Source organism: Panthera tigris, chromosome E1 (assembly GCF_018350195.1).
Source record: "Panthera tigris isolate Pti1 chromosome E1, P.tigris_Pti1_mat1.1, whole genome shotgun sequence".
Taxonomy (NCBI): domain Eukaryota; kingdom Metazoa; phylum Chordata; class Mammalia; order Carnivora; family Felidae; genus Panthera; species Panthera tigris.
This window is the reverse complement of record NC_056673.1, coordinates 54,198,374-54,208,016: the sequence shown is the minus strand read 5'-3', so window position 1 is coordinate 54,208,016 and position 9,643 is coordinate 54,198,374. Positions and strand designations below refer to the sequence as shown.

Sequence of the window (9,643 nt, the reverse complement as noted above, 5' to 3'; positions counted from 1 at the left end):
GTGTTCCTGCAGGTTTGCAGCCCCAGGGGGGACCCGGCTCTCCTTTGTCCCTCTTTATTTAAAGTCGGAAGGGTGTATGAATCAACGAAAATAATTCACGAGGATCATTAGCGACTCCAAGGCGGCATCTTCTACCGGCAGCTTTAAATTAAAAACAGTGCAAAACTGCGGTTTTTTAAAACACATCAACTCTCTTTCCTCCCCCCTGCCTGCTGTAATCGAAGGCTGCTGGGATCTAATGAAACGAAATTAGCATCTCCAGTCCCCCTCTGGCTACTGGTTACAGGAAGACCTCTTAGAGGTGGAGAGTGGAGGGGAGGTGTGGGCATGGAGAGGAAGCGCCTTCCTTCTCTCCCAGCCCCTGGTCCCCTGCCGCCCACCTGCCGCCCACCTGCCTGCCCTTCCTGAGCCCCCGAGCCTCAGGGCACGCAGTGGCCCGGCTGCAGAGGGACCTGTGAGGAGCAAAGTGTTCTCTTGGCCTGTTTTCCCTTCGGGCATCTGCAGAGACGGGCCCAGCCGGGCGGCCCCTACCAGGGTTCCTGTGACAGTGACACAACAATGGGGGGGATGTCTCCATCTAAGCCCCTTGCTTACTGTCCCACCCCTCCCCTCCCCTCCTCCCCGGCACCTCTAACCTGGTGTCCCCATCATATCCCTAAACATTCAGCCAGCTGGACATGGAACCCAGAGACTTTGCCAACGTGGCCGTCCTCTTTCCCCGAGAGGCTGGATAGGTCCTTCCGCCCCTCGGTCTCAGGCGCCTGGGCTGGACCGAGATGCTGCAGCGTTTGGGGGGAGCCGCTCTTTCTCGTTGGGGGATTGCCTTGTGCCTTGCAGTGTGCTTTGTTCCTTCCTGTCCACTCGATCCAGTGCCCCCCAGTCAATGCAAGAAGGAAGAATGCCCAACGGGTTTCCTGTGCCTCATGGGTAGGGTGCCTCCCTCACGGAGACACACTGCCCCCCGCCCCTGCCCCCGCCAGCCTCTCTGCTTAACTCTGGCTTTTCTAATGGACCCTTTCCTTCGAAACCCTCGCTAATTCCCAGGGCTGTGATTCTCTGTTGCGTTGTCACTGCCAGGGTGTGTCTGCACTGGTGGTGGCCTGGGGGGGAGGGGGGACAGGAGATTACCCTCCCTGGCAAAGTCCCAACTCCTTAGCATGGCACCCACTGGGAGAGCTGCTGTGATGCCTGAGCCCTTCACTCTGCTCCCCTAGGCCGAGCCACACGCCAGCTTCACGGTCCCTGGCTCACGGAGGCCACGCTCTGGTGCCCCTTGACCTGTCAGGTCCCGCTGTGGTGATGGCCATCATCGTCTTGAGCATAGCTTGGGCCTTCGGCCGGGGCCTGGTGTTGTCCCCTTTCACAGGCAAAGCTGAGATTCCCAGGGAGGTTATGGTCAGGCAGCGAGTGGGTCATTCTTCCCAGCCTTGGGTCTTTGCTCTGGAACCTTCTTAAAGCTACTCATTCATTTGTTCATTCATTCATTCATTTGTAGATCTGTGCTCTGAGGTTCTTCCCAGTCTGCCAGGGGCTTTCTCCACAGGAGGAGGAGCGTCCTGGCAGGTGCAGCTGGAGGGGAAGGATGTTTAACTCTCAACTTCCATCAATGGGGAAGGAGTAAGTGGGCTGAATGCCTTCGTCCCTGGCCCTTCAGCAGAACAGTTGTGAGGCAAAGGGGCCCCTGGCGGGATCGAGCCCAAGTGTCCACGGTGGGAGCAAGCCCAAGGACACACCATTCGTTGTCTCTTTCCACATCCCACTCCCCCTGGCCCCCCACTCCTGCCTCCTGGGTGCACGGTGGTCCTCAGCCCAGACTCTGCTTCCAAGAGGACCCAGACTGGGGCCAATGCCTATACCCGGTCTGGGATGCGGAGAAAGAGAATCGGTGCCTGCTGCAGGCGACGAGTTGGAGCACTGTGTCCCCTGACACCCACTTCACCGTCACCGCCACCGCCACCCCCAGCGGACGGAGCGCACAACGCCTACAGGAGCAGGGCCATGGGTGAGGACAGAGCAGGAGACCAGCTCCACGGCCCTCCAGGCTCTCCAGTCCAGACCAGCTTCCTGCAGAGTGGGAAAGGAGAGCAGGCCCTCCCTGGGTGCAGCGTGACAACACCGGGAGCCGGGTAGGGGGTGGGGACACTGCAGAGACTCTCTGAGTTGGCTGGCCTTGCCGAGCACCAGCTCCGGGGTCACCGCTCTGAACAGGAGCAGCCGGTAGCACAGGGTATGTTTCCCTGGGTGGGCCGGACCCCTGGGGGCTTGAGCAGGGTGGGGGCCGCTCCCCCTGCTGGACTGACTAACCGGACAACTTATCTACCTGTGTGTTTCCTACTCAGCCTCCTACACTGTTCTGCAGGTGATAAGTGCGCACACTCAGCATGCGTCGAAAATGACCCCCAAGCCCCCACATCAAACCCAGAAAACACCCCTGATGGACGGGTCCAGGCTGCTCGGAGGCTGCCCCCTTCCCCTCTCTGGACCAGCAAGGCTGAGTACCTTGCCGTCCTTGGGGTGGTTGATGGATGGGGAGGAGATGCAGGGAGAATGACAGCCAATCTTGGGGTGGGGACCCCCCTCCCTGTCCCAGACAATGCCCTGAATTGTTAAGGTCTTCATCCCTGGCCCACCAGCTTTCGGCTCAGCCCCCTTCCTTGAACACACAGCCACCTCCTGCCCTCCCTGCCCTGACTCCTCCTCCCCCCCACCCCCCACCCCAGTCCAGACCCGCCTGGAGGCCTGGGTGGCAACCATATGTTTAGGATGCTTGATTGCTGCAGTTGTGAGCCAGAAGGGCTGTTTGGGAAAGGGTACTCAGTCAAAGCTGTGTTTATATACACAGGGGCCGGCGTCTTTTTATTATGCATAATTATACGCTTCTTAATGCACAGGCTTTCCAGCCGTGTTTCCTTCCCCCGGTGAAGCCGCAGCTGGGCGGGTGTGTCAGGGCGGGTGGGGGCCCGGAGACGGCTGCCCTCCTCTCCTCGGCTCGGGGAGCTGTGAGCCCCGAGCTCGGCGGGTCCGTCTGATAGATGGCTGCTTGCTCGCTCTAACTGAGAACTAATTCTTCCGAGGGGATCTGGGGAGATGAGCCGCAGCAGTGCTGACGTGGAAATGTTGCAGAGCTTGAGGTGAAGCCTCCTCTCTCTCCCTCTTTGTCTTTGAGCCTCAGCCTCGGATTTGCACTCCTCACCTCCTCCTGAAAGGAAAACGTTAGATCTTTCACGCACAGCGGTTTCAAGAGCCCGCCCTTTGCAATTCTCTTCTAAACTTCACAAACTTGACTCCAAAGGCTGACATAGTCATTTATTAGTCCCCGAATGTTGCAGTGCAGGTGAGGCTTCTGATGCTGAGAAGGATGATGACGGTGATGGCAGCTTTCTGTTCGTCTAGTGTAACAGAGATGCCCTGGGTTCGAATCCAGACTCCACCATGTACACCGCATATTAGCCGTGTGACCTTGGGCTTGCCATTGAACCTCTCTGAGCCCTGGTCTCCTCGTTGGTGAAATGGGGAGGATAGTAGTTCCTACACCGTGTCCGGCACCTGGCACAGTGCCTGGCACATAGGAAAGGCTTTGTAAATGATGATTTGGGCTTCATCCACTCTGCTCAGACACAGTGGACAGTCACCAAATGGCTATTGCAACAAGGAACGAACGGGCAGTGGCTTTGGAATCGGGGTGTCTTTGTTGATCAACCGTAGGCAGTTGTTGGATCTCTGAGCTTCCTCAGCTCTAAAGTGGTGCATTAACAGATTTGCCCCCATGCCTGTGAAGTGTGGGCTCACCCAGAGACCTGGAGATAAAGCACAGAAAATGTCGAGCGCGGAGCCTGGTGTCAGTGTGTGCATGCCCAATGTCACTGGGGGCTGCTATTTCATGAGTAGCAGTTTGCTATCTCAAAGTGCTTTTAAGGGCGCCTGGGTGGCCCAGTCGGTTAAGCATCATGATCTTAACGGCTCAGGTCATGATCTCACTGCTCATGGGTTTGAGCCCGTGTCGGGCTCTGTGCTGACAGCTCAGAGCCTGGAGCTTGCTTCGGATTCTGTCTCCATCTCTCGGCCCTTCCCCTGCTCATGCTCTGTCTCTCTGTCTTTCTCTCTCAAATATTAAAAAAAAAAAAAGTGCTTTTAAGGGCGCTCTGGGTGGCTCAGTCGGTTAAGCATCAGACTTCGGCTCAGGTCATGATCTCGCAGTTCACGAGGTCGAGCCCCACGTCGGGCTCTGTGCTGACAGCTCAGAGCCTGGAGCCTGCTTTAGATTGTGTCTCCCTCTCTCTCTGCCTCTCCCCTGCTTGTGCTCTGTCTCTGTCTCTCTCTCTCAAAAGTAAATAAAAAACATTAAAAAGTGTTTTTATTTCCATTATCCCAGCCAATAGAACAAAGCTACCCGTGCCCTGGGAAGGCCTATTTCCTTCCCCTAGTTCACAAATAAGAAAGTCAAGTCTCAGAAAGGTCGGGTGATTTGCCTGAGCTTGTGCAGAGGGCTGCCACACCCCGCGACCCGTTTAATAAACAATTTGTTGCTTTAATCCCCATGCTAGGTGTTTAATTCTGTGAGAACGCCCCCAAACTTTCAAGTGCACGACAACAGGCTGGAGCTCTGGCATGTTACGTAAATCCTCCCTCTTCCCCGCTTCCTCAAAGCCTGCCTCCACCAGGAAGCCCCCGTGGGATGAAGTTATCAGCCCAGTCCCCGAGAGCCCTTTTTTTCCTGGGCTTCCCCCGCATCGGGCGCTTGGGCAGACGGAGGAAACACTGAGACTGCCAGGTCGACACTGAGATCGAGTTCACCCTGGGAGAAGTGGACAGACCCCTGTGTTGCATCCGGACACTTTCCCACAAGCCTGCTTGGGACAAAGGGTTTGGGAGCATGGCCAGGTGTATACATGTGTATAGGGGACATGTTCTGTGTTAACGGTTTTATCCTAGGACACATAGTGACCCTGTCAGAACAGCCTCGATGTCCTATGTTCAGCTTCCCCCCGCAAACGTTACAAAAGTTATGCAGTGAGAGCTATTTTCCAAACTTACCTGGGCATCCTGTATTTTTATTTGCTAAGTCTGACAGCTGCAGGTTGGAGGTGGCACGGGCAGGGGGCTTCAGGCCCTCCCGGCTTTACTCCGTAATGTCAGGGACAAGCCTTTCTTCTGGTCTCGCCACCTCCCTGCACCAAGGTGCGGGGGAGGGGGACGCGGGGGGAACGGGACTGGTTGGGCTCAGGAGCCAGGGAGAAGCACCTAGGGCTGTAGCCTGGATGAGCCGGCAAATTGGCAGTAAAAGAACCGTCCTTGGTAATAGAGAGATTTACCATCTGAAGGGCAGCCCCTCCCCGCCTTGAGGAGGCGATTAGTTCCGAAGCACTTTTCTGTGGATTTGTTGCAGGGACATCGGAGGCCCCGTCACTTCTCTTCCCTTTCCACCCTAGAGATTTAGAGTCAGGAGGTGATCTTCCCTCTTGCTTCCATTACTTTAGCACCTGAGTTACGAGCCATTATCCCTGGAAAGGCTCTTCACTCGACCCCAGGCAACAAAATCCAAGGAGCTGTGAAAGCGGCTTCCTTGTGGTCTGGGCGGCAGTGCCTGTCCCTGGACCCGTGGGGGGCACCTGGCTTCCCTATCCATTTAGCTTCTTTATAGGCTGGTTCTGCCATGGGGAACCTAATGACCTTGGTTGAGGCCTCAACCTCTCTGGAATGTATTCTCCTGCTGTGTAAAACAAGGTGGTTGAGCAGATGTTTTCTGAAGCCTCTACAAAGCTGTGATTTCTTTAGGCCAACTGGGATCCCGTACCCGCCACGCCCCCCACCCCACATGAACAGAGTCAAGAGGTCGTGGCCCAGCCCGAAGGGCCACCTGCCGCCCTCTGCTCACCTTCCACACCTCGGCCCCACCTCACCGTGCAGAGCCGGCCCCTCACAAGAGGCAAAGCTAATCGAAGACAGGAAAGGACAGACATGGATTGAGATTCTCCCATTCAATGAACAAAAGTGCCTTAGGAATTGATTCCCGCCGCCCCCTCCTGTTTACTGTGGTTCGTCCCCCCTCTGGTGCAGGGAGGAGAGGCTTTGCATCAAGATTAGATGCTCCAGAGTTAAGACTGCAATTTGCCCAACACGTTCGTCATTGGGGGAGCCCAAGCACCGCTCACGGTAGCTTGAGTCCCTTGTCCTTTCTCTGCTTTGGTTTTCTTCCCTTTCTCCTGCCGACACAGAGGGTCTGGGAGGGAGACGAATTCTTCCCAGGTTGTAGGTTGGGTGCTCTGCCAAGGTCTTGGGGAAAAGGGCCAACCTTCAGGCTCGCTCCCCCGAGACTGCTGATGCTTCTGTGTCTCCAGAGGGGCGCTTTCTGGACCAAGGATGTGGGCATCCAGGTGGCCAGGAAGGTCAAGCAGTGCCTCCCAAGGGGCGGGGGGGGGGGGGGCGGGGGAAGGCGGCCAGTGTGGGGGAAGGGAGAGCAGGCAACTCTGATAAGGATGAAACAAAATGAATGTATCTTCAAAGTTTCCCCCAGGCCCCAGCAGGATTCTGCAAAACTGTAATCCTATTTTGTAAATAGATGGAATTGCCTTTTTTTTTTTTTTTAACCCATTGGAGATGCAAAGCCAGCTGCTGTCTCTCGCTCTCTTTGTCTCTCTCAAGACAACTGACAAATGAGAAGGTAAACTGCCTATTTGTCTCAACGCCCAGATGCAGTAAGGGAAGTGCAGGAGACATGGGTCCCGGAGGCCTGTTCTGTCTCTGAAGCTTGGAGCAGTCGATGTCCAGTGTCCGGCCGTCAGCTCACTCAGTTCAGAAATAGACTGACCGATGGGGACAGTATGAAGCAGACGGGGGAACTGGTGACTCCCCTGAATCCTTCCTGAGTCTTTCTTTCCTTTTCTAAACAGGGGTCTGGCTGGGTGTCCTCGGGACGAGGCCGGGACCACCCCCCACCACTGCATTTAAAGGTCACAGGAAATGTCAGCACAGAGCCCCTGGAAGCAGAGCTTTATGAAACCCTGTCAAGGGGACTGGCATTATCGCAGGTCCGTGGGGCCACAGAAGGATTGTAAGCTGGGTATGGCACGATCAACTGTGCGTCTTAGAGGAGCCAATCCAATGAGTGGAACTGAAGACAATCCTGAATTTGAAGTCCTGGAGGCCAGGTGAAGAAGGGTCGAGGCCAAGCAAATCATCTGGTGAATTTTACGATATTTAAATGACACCTCGATTAAACAACAGCCAACATCAACAACAACAAACATCTTTAAAAAAAAAATGTTGATTTATTTTTATTTTGAGAGAGAGAGAGAGAGAGACAGAGAGAGCCCAAGCAGGGGAGGGGCAGTGAGAGAGGGAGAGAGAGAGTCCCCAGCAGGCTCAGCACTGTCCTTGTCAGTCCAGAGCCCAGGGTGGGGCTTGATCTCATGAACCGTGAGATCATGACCTGAGCTGAAATCAAGAGCTGGGCGCTCAACCAACCGGGCCGCCCCGATGCCCCAACAACTTTTTTTTTTTAAGGTAACTAGAAAGGAACAGCCAGAGGGGTGAAAACAGGAGCACAGAGCCCGGAAGCAGGAAAGGAGGGGGTATTAGAGTTCTCCAGAGAAACCGAACCAACAGGAGAGTCATCTGTGTAAGAGGAGATTTACGGGAATTGGCTCATGTGGTTATGGAGAATGAGAGGTCCCAAGATTCACCACCTGCAAGCCGGAGAAGCCAGGAAAGCCGGTGGTATAGTTCAGTCCTGGTCCAGGAGCTCCAAAGTCCAAGGGCAGGAGGGGGTGGACATCCCTTCTCCCCCTTTTTGTTCCACTTGGCCCTCGACACACTGGATGGTGCCTGCCCACGCTGGTGAGGGCGCATCTCTTCACCCAATCAGCTGAATCAAATGCTCAGTCTCTTCCAGAAACACCCTGACAGACACACCTAGAAGTGATGCTTCGCCAGCTCCCCGAGCATCCCTTGGCCCGGTCAAGTTGACACATGAAATTAACCATCACAGAGAGAATATCAAAAGAGCTGACAGCATCCACCCCACTTAAGCGAAGCTGAACAAGGTCGGAAGGGCTGAAATTGTTCCATGACACTCGTCAACAAGGCGGCCACGTCCATCCTCGGGAAGAGCAGGTCCAACATCAAGGTGGGAGCTGGACCTGGGGCGCCAAGGTTAGGGGTAAGCGGGGTCTTCTGGTGTATATTCTTAAGGCATCCTCGACCTTTGCATCCTCCTGCCCTTCAGAGTTGGAGTTCAGGAGAGCAGAAGTGAATTACTGGGACCTAATATTTTACCAATTATTGGGGACACCAGCTGGCTGGAGTTGGGGACCCTCGGGACTAATAGTGAAGGATGGTAGTAGGTACCAAACTGCTATTTTAAAAAACCAACAGAACCTGTAGAATAACAATCGTCATCCCGCCTATGTGGCCAGGCAGAGCTGGTGACGGGCAGCCGCTGCTCAGGTGGCTTAGCTGGGCAGAGATGGGCCATCACCCAGCACGAGTGCGACAGTATTCGCTACCCCTGAGCCTCTTCCCTACCCCTCTCCACTCTGCGAAGCTCCCGGGTCTTTTCTGAGCTTCTTCAGCGGCCTGAATATGGGGTGCAGGTGTATGGCAGGAATGAAGAGGTTGCTGGGAAGCCAGTGTTAAGGACCCACTGGGAGCCGGCGGGCTGTGGGGGTCGCTCCAGGACGGGAGCACGCCCATGGCCCCTGGAGAGCTGGGGGGGCAAGGCTCACTAGCTCCAGGCTTTTCCCAGGGCACCCTGGGGGCACCCCGGGGCTCAGGAGGGGCCTGAGGGGGAGGGGCGGCCCGACTCCCCCAAATCCCGTTCACCCGCCAGTCCACCAGATGGTCCATTTGCTGAGTTTACTTGTCGCCTTCAACTCTTCAGTTTTTGCGGCCTGGTTTTCATTCTGTCTTCATAATGGCATTTTAAGGGATTGACCTGCCACCCAGGACAGGTTCTTGAGGTGGTCGGGCCCAGAGGCTCGCTTGGGCTATTTCATGTAATGGGGTTTAAGGACAAACGAGGCAATATGAAGGCAGAAACCTCCAGGGCCCCGGAGCAGCCAGCTTGTCAGACACACGGAAAACACAGAAGAGAAATATAGCCTGTGCCACAGAGACTGGGATGGGTGGGAGGTGGGGGTCCCGGATCGTGGCAGCTCTGGGAGCCAGGTGTCCTCACCACCCAGTAGCTGGGGTGTTCCCAGTCCCTATTAAAGAGGGGCGTGCACATCTACAGCAGCTTGACAAGATGCACATAGGAGCAGGGACCTTCTCTCATTCTTACTGTGGCCCCAGTGCCCCCCACGGCAGATCTGGCTCTCTCTCCCATCAGGCAACCCCTCCTGCCCCGCCTTGCAACCCCCCATGAGCCCAGCCAGCTGGACTTCCTCACCAGCCTAGGACTCGGGGGCAAGCTGTGTCATTTAGTCTTTTGCAAGGAGGGAGGGGACGAAGGGTGGTGACCAGCCGTGGGCTGAGACTCATGTCTGGTGGCATGGCCTTGGGGAGCTGTGCCCGGTCTTTCCAGGGCCTTGTGCCTGCTGTCAGCTCCCTCTGCTCTGTCCCTTCTCCTTCCTCCTACCCTGGTTTTCCCCTTCCCTTGCCTTTCTCTCCCTTCCGCCTCCACACTGACACAGAAAGGGGAGAG

General features: G+C 55.8%; 1 long non-coding RNA gene across 1 annotated transcript; it reads left to right on the top strand.

Annotated features, from left to right (window-relative positions):
- Positions 1-617: 617 nt before the first annotated feature.
- On the top strand, positions 618-2,315 carry LOC122233574. The gene is made up of 2 exons (XR_006211194.1): positions 618-927; positions 1,496-2,315. It is a non-coding gene; the product is annotated as an uncharacterized LOC122233574 (long non-coding RNA).
- Positions 2,316-9,643: the final 7,328 nt, after the last annotated feature.